The sequence below is a fragment of the Eptesicus fuscus genome, chromosome 21 (assembly GCF_027574615.1).
Source record: "Eptesicus fuscus isolate TK198812 chromosome 21, DD_ASM_mEF_20220401, whole genome shotgun sequence".
NCBI lineage: Eukaryota > Metazoa > Chordata > Mammalia > Chiroptera > Vespertilionidae > Eptesicus > Eptesicus fuscus.
In genome coordinates, this window is record NC_072493.1 from 28,520,191 (window position 1) to 28,542,765 (window position 22,575).

The window sequence follows — 22,575 nt, forward strand, 5'->3', positions numbered from 1 at the left end:
AAATGTAGCAAATAGATTATGTGCAAAATGTGTTTGTAAATGTTTACACCATTTCTTTTCTGACTGGGAAGCAGTCCAAAGATTTCGACAGAATCTCAAAAGGGTCTGTGGTCACCAAAGGATTAACAATCACAAATCAGGGCGTTTCCCCTTGTCAATCCTATTTCAAAGAGAGGAGATGTCACCTTTATTTCAAGCTTGGCCGGAGGGGGGGGGGGGGGGGGACGGGGAATGTAACTCCCAGAGAAGCATTAGAAAGGTTTAGTGTTGTGGAAAGAAATTGAAAAATGTGTGTAAGAAATATATTTGGTAGGCCAGTAGATTTGGGATTTTTATCTGAAAGGCTGCTTTAAATGAGTTATGGTTGATTTAACTCTGTGTTTAATGTCACTCAATATCTTGTATATTATCTGTTAAAAATTAAATGTACTCTCTTATAAATCCAAAAGTTATTTTGTTCAATTCTGTCAGGCTGCAGTGTATAGCATCGCACCCTCATGTTCACATCTCCTGCTGTTCCAACTCGATGGAGAATCAATCAATGACTTAACAATCATGCTTCTTACAGTTCAGACAGGGGTTTTGAATGTAGATCAGCAGTTCCTAGGCCTGAAAAGAGAGCTAAGAGGCTTGAGTGAGTCTGGACAAAGGGTACCTAACCCCACAATACTGCCAAATTTTCCTCTACTGGACTCTAACTCCAAAGCTGCCTTGGGAGCAACACACACAAGGGAGGGACAAGAGATGAAGTTCCTCCCACTCAGCTCAGGAGCCACATGCTAACCTTGCCATTGGCGGGAGATATATAGAGACAACTTGAAGGGAGAGGAAATGGTAGAAAGTAGAGCTAAAGATAATTTATTAAACCCCTCTGGGCACCCAAGTGCTAAGGAGGAGACCAAAAATTAGGAACAGATAAATTGATCCTTGTTGTCATATAATTTATAGTGTACTTGAAGGAGTACAGAAATATCCAAAGAACACATACTGAAGAAAGGTGTGGGATATCTGATAGGTCAGTAGATTAAAGAAGTAAACTAGCAATTGGGAAGCAGTAAAGAAGGAACAAAAATGAATGGCTCATATGACACCATTCTCCCATTTTGGGATCATGACAGACACTACCAATTAACCCCAGAATTCTTGCCTGTTAAGCCAAGGTATGGCTCCATAATCTTCTATACACATAGGGGCAGCCACTACCACCACTTAGTAGGATCTGGCTTGTGAGAGGAAGCCTGTTTACCTGAATTCATTGGTTCAGAAGATCAAAACACTAAACTATCACTTCCAAAAGCAGGAAGATGTTAAGATATTACATAGGTGACAGGAAAGGGAAGGCTGCCAACACACATTTAGGAAGGGTTAGAATTCTTACGGCATCCAGAGAGAAAGATACTTCCTCTAGCTTCTCCAGCAGCAAGGGAGGAGGAAAAGTATACCAGAGACCTCTGTAAGACCAAGGCATTCACTGTTTGGATAACCTATAATAGATGATGTGGCATGTTTGGTATAGACTGGTGGGGAAATGCTTGCTCTTCAACTGGGGTCTCTGCAAGTGTAAGCAAAAAGCGGGGTGGAGGGGGTTAATGAGGAAAAAAAGGGACATCTGTAATACTTTCAATAATAAATTGAAAGTATGGTTCAGCATTTGTTTCCTGAAGTCTAATCGCTCTAGAAAACTAAAGCCACATACAAGAGGAAACTACCATCCCTCCCCATATCTGGTTTCCTTTCAATGCTTTCTAACAGCTCAATGACAAGGAACACCAGCCATTCAGTAAGGCAAGCCAGAAACTGAGATGTTATCCTTGATGTCCATTTATCCTGCACCTTCCATATCCAATTCATTGCTGTTTCATGTGGATTTTACCTCCTAAGTAAATAAAAATGCCTTCTACCTTGCTCCATTTCTACTGCAGCCATGCTAGGTCAAGCCTCCATCACATCTGACCTGAATATTGCTACAGCCCCACATCCAAGCTGGTCATCTCCAATCCATTCCCTACCCTACAACCACAGAGCTTTTGGTGAAAGTGAATCCTTCTCTAATGGTGCTATTTTCCTGCTTATTCACTTCACGGCATCTCCATTTCCCTAGATATAGAGTCTAGAATGTGCAACAAGGTCCACAGGCCCCTAGAGTCTGGACTCTGCCTGCCAGGGCCCTCTTTCAGACTCCTGCCCACTGAGCTGCATTTAGCTCCAAAAATACACCACACCTTCTCTGGCCATCAGGATTTTGTACACGCTGTTCCCTCAGCCTTGGGTACTTAACTCCTCTAACACCTCCCGTCTCCATGTAGAGAAACTTTCCTTCATGGTTAGCCACTTTTAAGCATTTATTATTCTCATAAAGAATACCCGAGAAGCCTTCATAGGAACTTCAACTTTCAGAACTTATAACAGTTGTACCCTCTGTATACAGAGGGATACTGGCAACCTTCTCCCTCCCTCTTGTATCCTCCCACTATAAACCTTCAAAGAATGTGTTTGAATGAATGAGTGAATGAATCATACTAGTTGTTCTCTCATTTATCAGGCTCTTATTTAAAATTTGGAATTCTGCCAGAGAAGGTAAATATTTGGGAAATGTGAGGCATAGCAGTGGGAAAATTTACAAAAGGGCTAAGTATTGAGAGATGTCTGAGAGGATGTTTGGGAATTGGGCCTAGGAGGAGAGGAAGGAGGGAAAATTCCGTTTAATAGTCTTAGTATAATCATAAGATAAATAAAGTTGAGATAAAACAGCCACCTTCTCAAGCCTGCAAGGCATTGATTCAGCTAAAAAGGCAATTATCCAAGAAGAATATGAATATTGTCTATCACACTGACACAGAAAAAAGTGCTGAACGTGGCAATGATAGTGAGAAGTCCATAAAAAAGAAACTTGGGGCGGTGAAATACCAAAGTCTGCCTGTCACATTTTATTATAAGTAGCTCAAATAACTCTGTTCAATCTCATCTGCTTGGAGCCAAATGCTATTTTTTATTATAAGACAGAGACATTTTCTATAAAAGTAGCCATAACTGCTAGTTGTCAAGTAAATTTTTCAGCATAAATATTTCTATGTGCTTGTGAATAAATTATTGAGGGGAAGTATTATTGAGCACCTACTAAGTGCCGGTCACTGAATTTTTATGATCATATTGTTTAAGTGTATGTTTTAGTTTTAATTTTACCCATGTGTGGACATTAAAATTCAGAGTTCATTTAAACTATTTGCTCAAGGTCATGCATTTAGTAAATAAATGACAACAATTCAATCCAGGTCTTCACTGTACCTTGGTGTATTCCAGGAAGTCACAGATAAGGCGTTTGAACCAAGAGAGTAATAAAATTATCAAGGGATGGCAGAATCTAGTTACTGGAATTTTACTGAGGGCTTTATGACACCGACAGCACCTCTGATCAATAACCAAAACAAAGGACTTTTCCTACTCCTGTCCTTCCAAGAAATATGCCTAAATACATATTGGAATGTAATTATGCCTTTTAACACATGCTAGTATACACAGCAGTGCATATTAATGAAGAATTGATAGCACATATCTTGTTTATGTAGGCCTGCATATTGGTATCCTACCTAATAAAAAGGTAATATGCAAATAACCATCACTCCGCTACACCCACGATTGGGACGGAGGCTGGGGGCGGGACTCGGGGTGGCATATCCGGCCATTGAGAGGCACGGGGGCGGGGGTGGGGACTGACAGGTCATACAGTGCTGAACAAGAAGACCCCATTGGCTTATCCACATGAGGCAAGAGCCACGCAACTGGCCAGGGTTATGAACTGTAGAGATTCCAGGCAGAAGTCCAGTTATGCCCAGCTTCACATAAAGGGGAAGTCGCAAACACTGGTCTCACCTCGGTGCTTGGATCATTGCTATCATACAGCTCTGTGACCACTGAGAGCCTAAATCCCTCATTGCAATGCTGCAGTGTTACAATTAACAGGTGAACTCATTCTGTCAACCCAATCCCAAGCATGTCTGTGTCCAAGAGGATTTGCCTGGCTCTGCTCCCAACCCTAAGATGGCCAGTTAGTGGATCCCATCTAATGACTGATGTTTTGATTATGTTGTCATAGTTGTCAGTAACTGCTTCCTCTGGCTGTGTCCTGGATGCCCTGCTGGGAACAGGTTTTTTGCCCCCAAAACCAAGCACCTAAACACAGAGTTTTAGGATCCACAGTTTTGATATGCTGAGATCAAAATGGCAAGCAACTCTATTGCAAATGACCTCTTCATCTTACATAGACCAGTAAACCTGGTCTGATACCACTTACATCTTATTATACATTTGGAAAATCCCACTGCACAGTGCCCCACAGGCTAAGGACTTAGTTACTCTTTGTGTCAAATCCTACCTTCTCCTATACACCCTTGCATCCTTCTGTCCATGGGTGCTAACTTCTCTCTTACAGTGGTTTTAGTGTCAGAATCTACCCTAACAGGGGACCTGGTCTGCCTGCCACAGGTAAACTACTGACCTTTCCCCAGCATCTACATGTATTATATAGGAGTCAGCCCCTTCTCCTCTCTCTCCAATTCTACAAATTTGAGGCAGATACTTTTCTGTGAAGACAGAGAAGCAATGGGCTTCCCCATATGCAATGTCTTTGTTTAACTAAGCAAGAACTTACTAATATTGAGCTGGAATCTTTCTCTCAAGTCATCACATGGAATCATCATAATAATATTATAAAGAAATCAATGTTCTCACTTTTATATCTGATAAATTGAAGCTCAGAGTGGTTAAATAATTTACCCAGGGTTCCTCAGCAAGCAAATAACAAACCCATTGCTTCCAAGATCACTTTCTGGTCCATGCATCTGAAATGACACTTAGATACAGTGAGCACTCTCGATTTGGTCAAACATCTCCATGAGCTAAGGGATGAACACAAGGTTTGCCTGGTAGGCTAAAGCTGCCTGAGACAAGCCTGACAGAAAGTTTAGCAAGACCGCACCAGGGCAGCATCTTCTGATTCATAACCTGTTTTCCTGCAGGGTGGTGTTTCACTAGTATTCATTTCTGTTGTTATAATTACAACTCCTGGTTTTAAGATACGAACACTAGGCCCCATGGAAGTAAAATAACTTGGCTAAGTACAAAGAGCGAATAAGTGGAGAGCTGGGACTTGAACCTCAGGTCGAATCAGGAACTATTTCCTGCAGGTAGAGCCCAGATGCTCTTAGGGTTGGGCTGAGCTGTGGGCAGGAACTGCTTGTTCTTTGCCCTCTCAATTCCTAAGCATGGTGGGGCCATGATTCAGAGTAAACACTGGAATCTCTAGATGTCACTGATTTTTGAAAATAACAAGAGCAGAAGGCTAAGCCTCTGGGAGATCCTTACAGTATTTTTCTTAGAAGTGACCACATCCATTTCTTAATTAATTATCTCCATTAGCTAAGCTCAATTACTTTGTGTCCACCTCCAACAATAAAACCTTGATCCTGGGAGACTTCCTATTTGAATTTCCAAAGGGGAAAATTTGCCAGAAGCATGTTTTATGTAATTAAATAGTGTAGATATTTCACCCTCTCTTTACTTAATGATTATTAAATACTGAAATTAACTTGGATGTAGACTCTATCAGTTTAAGAGAACATACCCTAAAGAATTTGGGGGATCACACTTACAGAAATAATACTACATGGGCAGATACTCATGAATGCCTGCATTAAGTGGCTTCCCCTCTCAGTTCTCATGAGCCCACTGTCCAGTGTTTCTCAGTGACACTGCTCCTATTCTATTCTGCGTAAGAATAACCTGAGATGCCTGGCTGGTGTGGATCAGTTGGTTGTGTGTCATCCCATGTACTGAAAGGCTGCAGGTTCAATTCTGGTCAGGCACATGCCCAGGTTGTAGGCTCGATCCCTGGTAGGGGATGTGCAAGAGGCAGCTGATGGATATTTTGTTATCACATCAATATTTCTCTCTCTTGCTCCCCCTCTAAAAAAGTAAATTAAAAAACTTAAAAAAAAAATAACCTGAGAGCTTGATAAATGCACATCCTAAGGCCCTGAAACCAGACTTTCTGAATCAGCATGTCTGAGGGTGGGGTCTGAGAATCTGCACTTCTGACACTCTCCCTAGGAAATCCTGTTTATAGGAATACTAGAGGCCCTATGCACAAAATTCATACAAGAGTAGGCCTTTGCAGACCCCGCTGCCTTGGCCCTCGCAGCCCCGGCTTCGTCCGGAAGGACATCCAGATGGTTGTTCTGCTATTCGGCAGTTCAGTCGATTTGCATATTACATTTTTATTATTATAGCTATAAGAACCAGTGATCATTATTTGCCAGATACAGGAAGACAGCTTTATCATGGGACTAGAAGAGGGGAAATGAACGTAAGACAGTCTCCTTTAATATATATTTTAATAAGAAGGATTCAAGACATGTTATCTATTATTATTTTTAAATTGATATAAATCCTCAGACAAGGGCTTGAGAGCTTGTGTTGGAAGGTGTAAGCAGAATCAGTAGGTGAGGGGGACATGAGACAAGGAGGGGAAAGTGGAGTAAAGGGTTGTTGCTCTCAGTTAACCACTATAGGCAACTGGAGACCAAGCCTGCTAGGGCCTTCAGGGGCAGGTGAGGAGCATACCCTCCCTGTACGCTCACCTGGAGGGCACAGAGGTTGGTGTTTACTGACTCTTGCCCTTGCTTGGCTGGGCTCCTGGGAGTGGGTAATCCCCTGGCACTACACATAACACACAATTTACCATTAGTGACATTTAACAGGATGGTGTTATACCACCATCACCACTATCTAGTTCCAGAACATTTCCATCACCTTTCCCAAAAAATCCTGTACCCATTAGTCATCACTCTCTATTCTCTCCTCCCTGAGCACTGGCTACTACCAACCTACTCTCTGTTCCTCTGTATTTGACTGTTCTGAACACTTTATATAAATGGAATCTATACTATGTGGCCTTTTGTGTCTGGCTTCTTTCCCATAGCATCATGTTGTCAATGTTCATTCATATTGTCACATGTATCAGTAGTTCAGTCTTTTTCTGGTTGAATAATGTCCTATTATAAGGACTGTACTCTCTCTCAATTTTTGGACATCATAGAAGTGCCCCAAGAATATGTCTTTGCAAACTGACATAGTGCTGGGTGTACCCAGTTTGCCATACCAGATCAACTGTCACTCTTCTCCGTCTTCACTGTGAGCTGCTTCCTTCTCTAGCTCTCTTCTCTAGCTTCTGGTTAGGTTTGGTTAATGGAAGTTAATGGCAAGCTATAAGATAAAAGCAAGCATGGTTCAGGTATTTTTTTCTCCAGCTTCCTGCCTGTCTGGTCTTGGGAAAGTGAGTGTGTCCCCCTACAAAGACTAGGGCTGCTGTCAAAGGGTCCTAAGCTTCTCTCCAGGTTCTGTTGGCCCCTCTCTCTCTTGCCAATTTCAGGCTTAAACAAACTAACAGCTTCCTGTTGCTGATAGCTTTCAAGAACTGCATTATCCTCCATTAGTTTTCCCCAAATATTACATCTTTCTAAATAGTCTATTTAACTTTCTTCAAGTTATTCCAGTTAGTGTGCCAGTCTTTCCTGCTGGGACCCTAACTAATACAATAATAACCAATGATAGGGTAACTCATCAGTATTTTACTCAATCACTGAAGCACATTTCATGATGCCTATTCACAACTTTGGAACTGAGAAATATTCTGAACCCCTGTGTATTATCCCCATTCCCAGACCAGATGTGAACCAGACAGCAATTGCTGGAAGGCATTGCAATAGGCCAATTATGAAGGTGGGATCTAGAATCACATTTTCTAGGTTCAGTTCTCAGCTCTGCACCTCCCAGCACATGACCTGGGGCTAATTACTTAATCTCTCCAAGCCTCAGATTCATGAGATGTAAAATGTGAATTACCTGTCTAGACGATCTATGCAGAAAGTTCTCAGAATAGGGCCCAATAAATGTCAACTACTATGTTAACCCACATTCACCCTAGCGTTGATTTCTTCTCTCCTGGTCTTTAACAGCTTTTCATGGCATTATCTGAGTCCAGTCTGCTGGCCCAGACTCTTCCCAGATGCTGAGCCAGTGATGGCTAGGGCTGAAGTACACTAGCACCAATATTCTTTCCCAGTAGGGAATGTGGAAAGAAGCAAGTTTCCATAGATCCTGTGCCCTTCATTCCCTGGGGCACTCTTTACCCCTGTGCTTACCTCCTCTTCTTTATCACTAGCAAGAAGGCCACCATGCATGGTATGGTTCCTTTTTAAAAAAAATATGTTTGTATTGATTGATTTTCGAGAGAGAGAGGAAGGGAGTGGAAGAGACATTGAGAGAGATTCAGAGAGAGAGAGAGAGAGAGAGAGAGAGAGAGAGAGAGAGAGAGAGAGATATCAATGATGAGAGAGAATCATTGATCGGCTGCTTCCTGCACACCCCCTACTGAGGATAGAGCCTACAACCCAGGCATGTGCCCTGACTGGGAATTGAATTGTGACCTCCTGATTCATAGGTCAATGCTCAACCACTGAGACACACTGGCCGGGTGGTATGGTTCTTTTTGAAATATCTGTTACAAATCTGTTCCAGATTCATTTTTAAATTGGTTCAAACATAGTATTATTCTTTCCAGTTATTCGGGTAACATATGAATACATTCTACCTATAAAAGACCCAAAACTTAAATAGTATGAGTTTGCCATTAGTGACCTCATTTTTCTTATGATGCACTTATAACTTAGACAGGCTAAATAATGTTCTCAAGTTCATGCTGGGAAGCAGCAGAAATGAATTCAAAACCAGGAGTATTTCATGCCAGAGCCTTGGTTCATATTCACTATATTATTTTGACCTTATGCTCAGGACTATCTTCTGCCTCAGTGCCTCTCCTCTGGCATCCTACCAGGCCTTAACCTTCCAGGCTCATAAGCCCATTCTAGGAGGATGTGGAACCTCATAAATGGCCATTAACGTACATATCTAAACTAGTAGGCTGTGCTGGACACTTCTTGCACCCTGTTCCACATGCTTCCCAGCATATGGTTCACAGCCAGCACCTGGGCTTAGCTGCACCTCCCATTCCTGCATTCTGCCCTGGGGTTTCTCAGACACCTTGCAATGGAATGCCCAGGGAAACCGCATGGTGTGTACAGCCTAAGTATGATAGGTAGTTGACACCCCATGGGCAAGCTTGACCAATGGGGATGGAAACTTTCCTAGAGATCAACATTTTTGAGGTACTTTCTGTGGTTCTTCTCTCAGGGTCTTAAGGGAGTGTCTTGGTTGCCAATATTGTTTACTATCCTGTATCTGTCCCCTTTGAATAAGTTGTCCCTCTTTCCCTGTCTTACTTTGCCATCCCCCCATCCTGATTCTTGGAATCAAACAACCCTTCCATTAGGCTTTGCTTTCTAGGGTGAGTGCAGGCTAAATCAAGGATGATGGAGAGTTTATTTGTTTTGTAAATATTTGTTGTGACTAATAGGCTCTCCTTGCCTAAGATACAGATTCCTCAGAGAGTGGCGCAGATCTTCCTGGAGAAGTCTGCACACACTGCTATCTCTTTAAACTCTCTACTCCCCAAGGAATGGCGGGGCTGACTATTGCACAGAAATAGTCATGTGCCCTTGACTTCACCAAGAGTATGCAAATATTTCTCAATAAAGCAAAATAAACAGAGATACACCCCTCTAATCAGTCACTTATGCTTCCAACATGCTTCATTGTCATCATGAGAAGGGTATATTTCATTCAAGAAAATATTGAGTATCTAGGACCAGCCAGGATTATGCAAGTCTTCAGAGATAAGAAGATAAACAGTCCTATCCTTGCCCTTAAGGAGTGAACATTCTAAATCAAAAGCAGATAAGTAAACAGGAAATTCTCACACCTTGTTAAAAGTACAACTGGAGCAATTATGTAAGTAAAAATAGAGGTTTTAAGGAAAAAAAATTCTGTCTACCATGCATTGCATTTTAAACCAACTTAAAAAATGTAATCTAGATTTATCTCACTTCTTTTTGGTCCTAGACCTGTAATCTATATTGAGATAAAAATATAAAGCACCTATCCATCTATCCATCCACCCACCCACCCATGCACTCACCCATCCAATACAAATATTTTTCTCAAAGGAAAAAAGTTTTTGGTTCTGGATAGCTTATGTGGCGACTTGTGAGGCCAATGTAAAGGACAAAGATGACAGAAAATGAATAATTTTCATGCAAGAATTCCATGCAATGCTTCTTGCTATTCTGACCACGACTTGTTAAAATTATGCTAGATTTGCAACTATAGATTTCCTTGATCATATTAGCAACCAATTTTTCAACAGGGACCAAGCAGACAACAATCATTCTGAGATGACAAATGTGTGGGAACAAGGTCAGCAGCCACGTTCACTAGGATCAGTTTTGGCACTTGAAGAAAGCCTTAATAGGAACACCTTGAAAACATCGAAACAGTGAAAAACAGAAGAGGAAATGTATTGTTCTAACTAGAGTGTCTAGGTCCTACCCTCAAAAACTTCCATGTGCATAAGGAAAAAACTGTAGTGTCAAACTGAAAACAGCTAGTGTAGTGTTATCAGAGGATCTTTTAAAAAATTATCAGCACTACTGTAGATATTATAATCTTAAAGTTTTATGACCCTGGGATTAATCCTGCTCCTGATATCTCTATGATCTCACTTAGAGTGAGCTCTGATTTCCTAATTTGTTAAAAGGGTCTAATTCTATCTATCTAACCCATACATCATTTAATTCAGTCATTATTCGTTAGTTATCCTATATAATAAAAGGCTAATATACAAATTGACCGAATGGCGGGATGACTGGTCATTATGATGCGTACTGACTACCAGGAGGCAGACGCTCAATGCAGGAGTTGCCCTGTAGTGGTCAGTGCGCTCCCACAGGGGGAGCGCTGCTCAGCCAGAAGCTGGGCTCACAGCTTGCGACTGCAGTGGCAGTGGCGGCAGTGCTAAAGATGTCGGGCATCCCCTGAGGGCTCTTGGACTGTGAGAGGGCGCAGGCTGGGCTGAGGGACCCCCCACCCCAATGCATGAATTTTGTGCATGAGGCCTCTAGTTTAATAACAGTTATCTAAAGTGCCAAGCTCTGTTAAGTGGTGGGCCTTCAATAATAATTTTTAAAGACCTTGCCCTTGTATATCTTTGAGTTTCAGGGGGCGATAAACACTAATCACAAATTCACCATATAAAAATGGAAATGATGGTTATTACTTGGTCTATGGAAGAGAGATATGTGGCATTACAAGAGATAATAAAAGGAGTGTCTGGTCTTAGATTGGCAGTAGAGCTGACCTCAGGATGAGTCTGAATTAGGAAGAAAGCTCAGGAATAGGTTATGGGTAGATTCTTGATAGAGAAAGCAGTTAGTATAAAGGCGTTGGAGCATGATGGTCTCAGCAACCAAACAAAGACCAGTGTGGTTGTAGTATGAAGTATACAGTGGTGTCAGAGGAGATTGGAGCAGTTGGAATAGTTAAGTTGATCCTTTGCAAGGCCTTGTACCTCATGTCAAAGATTTGTTTTTATTTAAATCTCAAAGCAATGAAAAACCATTAAAGAATTTTAAGCAAAGAATTGGCATGATCAGATGCATCATATCAAAGCTTTCAAAGGATCACTCTGGCTGGGGAGAAGAATTAGAAGGAAGGTAAGAGGGACTATGTGGAGACCAGCTGGGTGGCCATGTTGCTATCAAGGTAAAAAATAATGGTAGCTCATATTAGAGTGCTGGTGATAGAGATGGAGAGCAACAAATGTATTCCTGATATATTTAGGAGGCAGGATTTAAATTTGAAAATGAGGGAAGAATGAAATTGGATGAATCATGCTGTGGATTGAGGTAGGGAACAATAGAAAGCCACGAGGTATGGGAGTAAAGGCTGCATATTGGGTTGGGAAATGTTGAGTGCAGATGCCTCTGAGACATGAAATAAGGATGTTAACTGGGATATTCTAGTGGATTATACAGCATTGGAGCTTGGAGATGACTAAACTGAAGGGCTAAATGTGTGAGTCATTGGTGGTCAGGTAGATTAAATTAAAACCATGGACATGGATGAGATCATTGTGAAAATAAAATAAGGTTCATATACAAAGCAACTAGAATACTACCAGGCACAGATTGGCTATTAACAAATCTTACCTACTTCCCTTTTTCTCTATCTTTTGAGCAATATCAGGGTGAGTGTGTCTGTGCAAACCCCAAAGGAAGCTGGTTCTTGGGGAGAAAGAGAAAAACCAGTCTTCTGCTTAAAGGTTCAGAATAGATTTTTGCAGGAAAAGCAATACCCCTTTCTCTTAGCTTCTGAACACTGATGCCCTCCCTACCTTCTGCTTCTAACTAGGTGTTTGTGTTAAAGATAGAGACCACAAAGGCTAAACTAGATATGCAGGATAATTCTCTCTTCAACTTGAACTTTAGCAAGACCTCGGGAGGAAAGGAGCAATGGAACACAATGTTCCTTTTGCCATACTTGTTGTGAGCAAGAAGGTGAATCCAGAAATATTTTAACCAAAAATTTATAAAGTATCTATAAGAGCATCTTAAACTGAAGTAATTATAGTGAGGCATATACAACTCCATTCAACTTTGAAATATGTCTTATAACATCAAGGGGCTATGGCATTTAATTATTCTCTTCCTATCAGAGAAGGGTGATATTTTTGTTCACTATTACTGGCAAACTTACTGGGTTCTGGAAAAGCTCTATTTTTCTACATCTTCTTTCCATCAATTTGACATTCCATTGATAGACCAGAGCATTTTCTTCATTACCCATCAGGAAATTTCAAGGACTTATCCACATAGTATGTAGAAGTAATAAATAGCTCACAAAAATTTATGAAAAAATAATCTCAGGTTGTGTTCACATTATAACAAGAAAGCGATGGTACAATGGGTATGTCAACAAAATCTTAGTATGAAATTATTTCCCTTTAAATCACTGCAGGGTGATTTTTATACTTTTTAAAATACAGCATAGTGATCCAATGCCACTTTTAAGTTGCAAAGTTGTTAAGACAGCTAAAATAATATTCACTTCCTAACTATGCTGTGAATATTTGAATCCTTTCTTCCTGTTACTATCAGAAGGAAAATAAAGGTATCAGCAGCATTCTAAACGTCACACTTCAAAGCTCTGAGACACTCTTTCTTCTGACACCTGATTGACAGATTATGGCTTTTTTGATATCCATCAAATTAACAGATTATGACTTTTTGAAGCCAGAAACTATGCAATTATTGCCATGTTCTATCTATAAAGAGATAATGTATTCTTTGTTATCCATTTGTGTCTCAGATGGCAGCCCCCGTCCCGCCAACACATACATAATTATAAATAATTTGGTTCCTCCTATCTTTTTTCTTCCCAGTATGCTCCCACTTTGAACATCTACAAAATAAGTCACTTGAAAAAAATGTTAGCACAGGAGATGGCTGACATGTTTCATATTTCTCAATAATGTTTTACAAATTTAAATATCTTCCATCTATGTAATCTCCAGTGACAGCTCCCCTCTGGTTTTGTGTATCTTATTAAGGACTTCTCTGGAGAAGAATTAGGAATACAAGAATCAAGATACTTTTGAGTCCAGATATCGAGCCATGCTGAAGTTAACTGAGAATTTCAATCTTGACATAGTGGAGACAGAGGGAGAGGATATTTCCTAACTATATGAAGAACTGCTAACACTTTTCATGCCTCTTCATTTGCTTAAACCTCCTGTTCATTTAAAGTGCCTTAAATCAGAGATAAGAACCAAGTGATTCAATTACAATATTAGTTGAAGTCTTTAGTCTGACTTGAAGAAAGAGATCTTTCTAAAGAGCAATTTACAAAACAGTTAAATGTAAGCTATCAATTCTGCCAATCAAGATGGTTATTTCCTTAAACTGATGCAAAGGGCCACAATATCACAATAAAAAGCTAAGGTGACTGGGGGGAGGGGATTTTCTGCTCATTCTATTCCCATTACAAGTAGAAGGTTGTTTAGAATTTTGATCATACAAATTTTAGGGCTGTAGTGTCAAAAGTATATCATTAACTGGAAAGAAGAACACAAACAGTAATTAACTCTGCTCTCCCTCGTCAGGACCTAGAGTGCACGTTTGAAGGAGAAAGAAAACATTTATTCCGTGGACTTCATTAACACAAAAAACCAACCCACATACCTCCCTTTCTGTCTACTCTAATGGGAACATCCTTCCTCTACCTCTCACACACATCATGCTTAGCTCTGCTACACCCAATTTTTATTTATTTATTTATTTGATTGCTTGGGGTGACACTGGTCAACATAAACATATAGGTTTCAGGTGTGGGTTTCTATGTTACAAGATCTGTATATTGCACAGAGTGTCCACCACCCAGAGTCAAATCTTCACTTGTCAAACACCCAATTTTTAAACTTCAGATTAAATACAGAAGAAACTTGAAGAGACACCTTCCAACTCAGACAGGATAAAAACATTTTCATTATGCTGTCACATTCTCCCTTTTGTAAGCTTCATGGCTCCTGGAATTCCTTACCTAATTAATTGCTAGGTTGTAAGTTCCACCAGGGCTGTGTCCATCTTGTTTGCCACTGAAACCCAGTGCCTGTTGAGGGGCCTGAGTTATAGTCAGTGCCCAATAAATGCTTTTTGCACTGAAAATTTTAATTCCCAAAGCTCTCACCTTGGAGATACTTCCCTTTCCTGCTGGTGAGTCCCTAGAGAGAACTGTTATGCTAGTATTCTCAGCTCCTGCATGAGCATGAAGCTTAGTGAGTGTTCAATGACTGACTGAATGAATGGTTGAATGAATGAAAAAAGAAAGGGACAAATGATGGTGAGGAGAAATAATGGGAAAAGGAAATTAATCAACCACAAACATCTGTCAAATTCCTACTTGGGGCCAGGTGTTTTACTGGGTACTGAGGGAGGACAAAAGAAGTAAAATACGTTTTCTTTCTTAAGTGAAATATGATATCTCCTTCTACCAAGAAAGTCACAAGGAAGTCTATAGAAAATGGCAAATCAGTGAGGCTAGGTAATTCAATGAAAGGACTGTTTCAAAAAGAATGGAACCAAGGCTTATGAGACATCTTCCAAGGAAGATAAAAGAGGAAATTATGGAAGTCAGTGAATGATTATTTCAGAGGTGTGAGTAGGAAAGCGAATACACAATATGAGGCAAAGGGATTGGATATGAATTGAGTGACAGAAGACTCAGAATCTTAGTGGGAAACTCCTAGAAGAAAAGATAGGCAGTAAAATCTCTGATATCTCCCTTAGCAATATTTTGACAGCATAGATGAAACTAGAGTGCGTAATGCTAAGTGAAATAAGCCATACAGGGGAAGACAAATACAATATGATTTCACTTATATCTAGAATCTAAAAAACTCATAAATGAAAAAACATAAACAGACTCATAGATACAGACCGCACACTGATGGTTGATGTGGGGGTTGGAGAGCTGGGTAAAAAAAAGTTATGGGATTAAGAAAAACAAATTGGCAGTTACAAAACAGTCACAGGAATATAAAGTACAGCATAGGGAATATAGTCAATAATCCTATATAATAAAAGGCTAATATGCAAATTGTCCCATTGGGAGTTTGACCAAGTGGGAGTTCAGATGCTCACTATGACATGCGCTGACCACCAGGGGGTAGTGTGGAACAAAGGAAGGCCCTGGCCAGCAGCCAGAAGCCAGCAGCCAGGGGGAGAATGGCCCTGATTGGCTCTGATCACCAGCCAGGACTAGGGACCCTACCCGTGCACAAATTTCATGCATTGGGCCTCTAGTATTTTTATAACTATGTATGGGTCAGATGGGTACTGGAAATATCAGGGAGAAGACTTTGTAAAGTGTATGATCATCTAATCACTATGCTATGCATCTGAAAACAAACAAAATAATATTGAATGTAAAGTATAATTAAAAATAAAATTTAACCCTGGCCAGTGTGGCTCAATAGGAGGAGTGTCATCTTGTGCTCTAAAAGGTCACTGGTCCAATTTCCCAGTCAGGGTGCATGCAGGAGGCAACCAATTGATGTTTCTCTCTCACACAGATGTTTTTCTCTCTCCCTTTCCCTTTCCCTTCCTCTCTCTCTAAAATCGATAAAAACATTTTTAAAAATAAAATAAGAAGATACTAGGCATTTTGAATCTGTGTGATTTAAAGAACATTGATATCAATGATGAAAATATGGTGATTAGAGATGACTTGAAGGGGTAATCATAGCAATCATAGCATACCAATGATCTGAGTTTAAGGTGATGATATATATGAGCTAAGGAGAAAAATCAGGATAGAGAAATATATGTATGAGTCAAGTATACAATATCGTTGAGGTTTAATGATGAGCATGGCACTATGCTAAATAGTTTCCATACATTATCTCAATAGATCCTCACAACAACCCTATAGGGTAGCTATTGTTATTGGTCCTATTTTATTCCTATTTTGCAAATGAGAAAACTGAGGCTTAAGAAGTTAAATAATTTGCCCAAACTCATACAACTGGAAAGTTACAGTTAGAAGCTGGACACAGATCTGCCCACTTCAAAGTCTTAGTTCTTAACATAAGCAATGAAAACCAAGGGAGAGAGTATAGAAGAGAAGATAGGTATTGGTCCTTGAAAGCATCCTACAAGTGCAGTCATTTTTTCCAAAATAGGTGATAGTGGCAGGGTGAAGGAGGGTGGGACAGAAAATCATGTAAAGAAATTCTTACTTCTTAGTGAGGCACAGTATAAAAGGGCACTTCTCAGGTGTATAACTTTCTCTTTCTCTTATTTTTGGACATGTCTGTCTCGCAGTGTATAGCCCCTTGTATAAAATGATAGGTCATAAATGGGAAGAAAAAATAAAGCCTTAAGAAAACCCAAAAGCTAAATAACTAAAGTCTTTAGAAACCCAAATACAGAACTGAGAAATGGAGTATTAGAGAAGCTAAGGTATTGAATTTCAATTGGATTCACAAAGATTAGCATTTTACCAATGCCTGTGTAAAGATTATAGTTAAGTATGCTATTTGAATAATGTTAAAAGAGTTAGTAATAAAAACGCATCTATAGATCTTAAAGCTAATTTTATGAAATTTGCTTTAAAGATTTATTTGTTTTGATATTGGAGTACATAGGAATAATTCTTTTCTTTAAAATTTGATGTTAAAGATTTTGATTGAAGATTTGTAAAGCCATGTTTATAAATGTGGCTTTGCTCAAGAAGTTACCATCTTGAATTTTAGGGGAGAGTGTGTGTGTGTGTGTGTGTGTGTGTGTGTGTGTGTGTGTGTGTGTGTGTGACTGGCTCATGTGACCAAGGTATAATACCTTCACCTGGTAATGGTGTATGCAATACACTACAATGACAAAAATGAGCCTTACTTTCTGAAAGACCATTAAAAATCCTTCTGAATTCCCTTCTGTTATCTTTGTCATTTATGACATATACAGTTGTGTCCTTTCCTCATTTGCCTTACTTAGGAGCAATTTATTATAATTGTGAAAGAACATAAAGCTTTGGCATTGAACAGACTTCAGTTCGACTTTCAGCAGAGCTGCTCTCTAGCTTCATAATTTTTTCTTCATTAAATGTTGACAAAAGGCTGATGGTTGGCTCAGTGTCTGGCATATAAGTAAAACAATATATGATAATCATCACTGCATTATTGATATTGTTGCTGCTACTATTATCCGTAACAGGAAACACTGGGAAGCAGACCTACCTCAATGATACTATGCCTCCAGGAGGATAAACAGTGTCACCCATCGGAAAAATGCTTTGTTTATATCTCAGGTACTAAACAGCTGTTACTACATATTAGGACCAGATGTTGTAAAATGATATGCAACATTATGCTCAATTCTAACTTTTACTGAATTGCCTGTTGATGAAAAATTACTACTAGAGGAGATGATTTATTAAAGGGAAATCCATGGACGTGTCTCTAAGTTTCATACCCGACTACCCCAAATTACAAGCCAGTCTATATACTCTGAACACCACAAACCTCTGGTCCATTCTAAGACTCTGTTGAAAGCTCACCCCCTAATTATAGCCCCATCTGTTCTTCCACTTGCCAGTCCTCTGTACATCTGTCCTGCCGCATCCAGGTACATCCAACTTGGGCAGTATACAGTTGCACAACCTGTAAACTCACACTTCCTTGTAGAGGTAAACTTTTCATTGATTCCAGAGTTGCTGTTCCTTTTGATTTTGTTTCAAGTTATGTTTTTCTCATTTCGTACTCATATGTGCCTAAAGAAAAATTCAATGCAGGAAAGTAGATAGAAGGAAGAAGAAAGACGCAGTTGTTCCTCCTTAATACCAGGCCACAGCTACTGTTATTCTAACTCTCCTACACAACCTTTGGGTTTTTTCCTGATCCCTCTAAACGGCTTTCAAATGTCCTGATTAGGGAGCATTTGCAATTCAGCATGAGGTCAAATACTCTGGTGGCAGCTGCAAATCCCTGCTTTGCTTTATTAAACCTTCCCAATAAATTCCCAGGCACAGGGAGTGGACAGTCCAGCCAGAAGCCCCATATACTCAGTGACTCAAGAAATCCAGGCAGAACCTGAAAGCCTGCCACAAGCAGCCATTACCCAACAGGGGCTGCTTTCCCATCTGTATTGGCTCCTTCAGGCAGGTTGAGAATGAAGAGAGCATGATGACTTCTCTTTAGTTTTTAAAAGAAAGATATACAAATAGCAAGGAATTTTCCATACTGGGAAAAAAACACCACAGAATACATCTCTGCGAAAGGGGCTACAAGAAATATTTAGCACATAAACCTCTTACAGAGATTCATTTGTCAACTCCCTAGCTAGAGTTCGGAACATGTGTCTGCAAGCCTACCTGGCTGGGATATCCCTCACTAGAGAGAGTAATTATGGGGGGGGGGGCGCGGGTGGGCAAATGGTTGAGTTGAATTATTTCTGCTTCATGGATCTAGATTCTAGAGGCCATACTCCTATGGAAAAGTTTTCCAACTAATCACAGGAGAAGAAACTGCCTCTTAATTGGGTAGCTTTACATTGGGTGATATTACAATTAGTTAGAATGTCCAATATGTTATCTATAATGCTTTTAATGAGAAACATTTAAGTCCTTCTGGAACTTTTCCAGTCAAATTAATTCTAAAGACTGAAGACAGTATTACAAGTAATGTTATCAGAATTACAATTATGCTAGTACTAGAATATGTCATTTAAAATAAAAGGTTCAATGGGTAAGTCCTAAAAGACGCACTATTTTTTCTTAGACTTTATTAATGTGGCCATGGATAAGATATATCATACCCATGACCATTTCTCAAGAGCAGGATAGGGCAATATAACCTACTGGGTTTGAAAGGCCAGGGCAAGGCTTGGCTGGTCTATACTGGGTGTCTGAGGAAGCTGTCCTCAGGTCTGAGGTTCTGTGCTATCCAGCAAACTGTCCTTGTGTCTGACCATGCCCAAAGTCCATCAGAGAATAATGGAATTCCCGAGAGGTCCCTAGTAGGTTTCCTGTCATGCTTTTGGAAAGCATGGCTCACATCTGAGCCTCAGTAAGTTCTAAAAGCAATTCTTGGTTTTTTCTGATCTGAGGCTCATGCTTAGCCTGTGGGCCCAGCTGATCCAGCCCCTTTGATGTAAATGGTAATGAGAGCAATGCAGTCAGAATGAAGCCTCTGTGCTTGGCACACCCTGAGTACAGCTCATTTAATCCTCCATACCCCTAGGATAATAACAGGCGCTATGATCATCTCCACTTTCCACAGGGGAAAACTCGTATCCACAGACGTTCTGGAACTTGTTAAAGGTCCAAAGAGACACAGATCATACAGCAAAGCAAGGGCTCAGAGTCCCTTTGGCACGGGCACTTATTGACTTTTCCTGTTTTCTCCCAGATGGTGCTGGGCCATGACACAGCTTTGAGTACTCCAGGAGGCCTAACTTGCTGACTAAACTATGGCAGTGAGCACCAGAATCACTCAGGAAGCTTGTTAAAATACAGATGCCTTGTGTGCTCCCCCGCCCCAACAAGGAATTCTGCATCACAAGCATGGTCCTAAAATATCCTTATTTTTCATACCATCCCAGGTAATACTGAAACAAATAGCCTAGACTATTGCTAAAAGCAAAATCACCACCCAAATGTCCCTGAGTTGTAGCTTTGGGGTAAGAACCATCTCCCTTATGCCAGCACAAACCCTGAATGCTTAACTATCAACTTCTTTTGTCCCCTGTGGAATGAAGTCAAGCCCACTAGAACCAATAATAGACTTGGCATTGTGTGCCAGCTGCCCTTTAATTATCAGTGGATCCGACACTTCTCTAGGATTTGCTGTTCTTGTCAACTTTGCTTTCCCAGCCTGGGCAGCATCACTCACCTTGTGATTATGGCTCATGGGACACAGGGGACAACCAAAGTCTTAGGTGCCAGGATTCACCAGAGCAGTTGAACTGAGATGCTACAAGCCCATGGTTTGCAAAGACTTTTGCAAGTCTATGTAAACTCTCTGGGTAGCCTAGCCCTGTCTCCTGGGTGGGGTGTCAGCCATTCTACCTCGCCTACTTGGTATTCATAGCATCAAGTGCACAGATGAGCTCTAAAGACTCAGATCACAGCCCTGGTAATTGTGTAGCAATAGATGGAGTAACATTCAAGTAGAGATGAGAACCTGTGTTAACCTTAGGTCAGCCAGACAAATACAGGTGTTTCTGAAAAATTATATTAGGCTTAAACTTATCTCATTTTGCGACAGATTTGAAGGTAGAGCATAAAAGATTGAAAAGACTTCAAAACAACAGTGTGAATGCCTGCCATGGCAGGGCAGAGGTAGAGAAAAGCAAGGAACAGGGTCATGGTAAGCAGCCATGAGCTGCAGGGGCATGGATGGAGGTGGGACAGTGACTACAACTGCATGACTGTCTCAGACACTGGGTATGCACTGCTGCATGGCCTCCTGGCCTCACTTATGCTCTGAGTGGGCTCTGGCCCCCTTCAGGTAGGGGCAATGTGACAGCACCCAGCTCCTGTTTAGCATAAGAGGTTCCTAACCTCTGCCCTAGGGCTGCCTTCTTGGTTCTATAGAGGTGCCCCATTCATGCACTCACAACCCAAGGGTACAAGGAAAAGAAAGCCCCTTGAGTGAACACTTAGCCAATAACAGATGGGATTCTACCTAATAAAAGAGTAACATGCTAATTGACCATACCTCCCTGACACCCAGCCACCAGTCAAGAGTGAGTATGCAAATTAACCCAATAAAGATGGCGGGTTAATTTGCATATGCAGGCCAAGCGGCCGGGGGCATGGCGGGACACAGGCGTTCTGCACCACCCCAGTTGCTCTGGGCCTCTGGGCAGCATGGGAAGGCAGAAAGGTGGCTCCCGGCCAGAGTGGAAAGGCTGCTCTAGCCAGAGCAAAGGTGGTGCCAGCAGCCAGGGGAAGGAAGGCCCATTATTGCATGAATCTTCGTGCATTGGGCCTCTAGTGATGAATAAGTGAATAAATCCTTCCTTCTTCTCTTGATCCCACAGCCCTGGGAGGCAGGCTTTGCAAAGGAAGGTTCCTGCAAATCTATCATCAATCAGTTGCATTTGGAGTTGTTCAGCTCAATAACACCTCCTCACATCCTCCTTCCCTGCTTCACTCATGTTTTCTGGAATTATCTTTCTGGGTATGATATGAATGTATAAGCCCTCTGCTTTATGGGGTACCCAGCTAAGGGAGTAACTAGAGACTGGTGCACTAAGTTTCAATACTTCTTTCATTTATGGTGCAAAGAGGTGTGACAATGTGAATAAGTTGATATTAAATCACAAGTCCAAGAAGAAATTCCTTGTCAATTTGGAGACACCCAAATGCTCAGAGTTGGCCTGGGAGCAAAAGAACAGATGTTTAAAGAAGAGACTAAGCCCTATTACTGAATCCACTGACAGAACATGCACAATGCATTTTATATTGGTTTTCTGTTGGAGTCATCATCCATTCTGACAAGGACCCGATGATCAAGAGTGTGGAATAGCATCATTTGGTTGGTGGGAAGGAAGGCTGGCTCTGAGGTCAAACAACCTAACTTTAATCCTGCTTTCACCATTTTCATCTGTGTGATCTGGGGCACACAATTTATCTTCTGTAAGCCTCCATATTCTCATCTGCAAAATGGGGGTGTTAATAGCACCATCCTCATTTTGATGTGATGCCTCACTTATCATAGTGCCTAGGTTATAATATGAGATAGAGATAGAGAGAGATAGAGAGAGAGAGAGAGAGAGAGAGAGAGAGAGAGAGAGAGAGAGAGAGAGGTTGTTTTTGTTTTGTTTTTTTTTACGTGAAAGAGCTCAGACTGCAATGCAAGTGAGTCTGGCTTATTGCCTGTGTTGTCTCCTACAGCCTACTGCCTACCCAATAGAGAATGGGAGATTAGCTCAAGGTACTCACTCAAGTTTATCTCTCCTATGGAAGCAATAAACACAGTGTGTGGCCATCTGCCCATCAGAGAGGGAGTACTGGTAATTGCCTTGCTGTGCAGTGGTCCAGGGACCTTGCATTTGAAGTGGCTCTAAT

The 22,575-nt window shown here is 40.9% G+C and overlaps 1 protein-coding gene across 12 annotated transcripts in view; it reads right to left on the reverse strand.

Moving 5' to 3' along the window:
* The window catches only part of CDH13 (cadherin 13), a 1,044,015-nt gene that overhangs the window by 989,237 nt on the left and 32,203 nt on the right, over window positions 1-22,575 (reverse strand). The gene's annotated exons all lie outside the window — the stretch shown is intronic.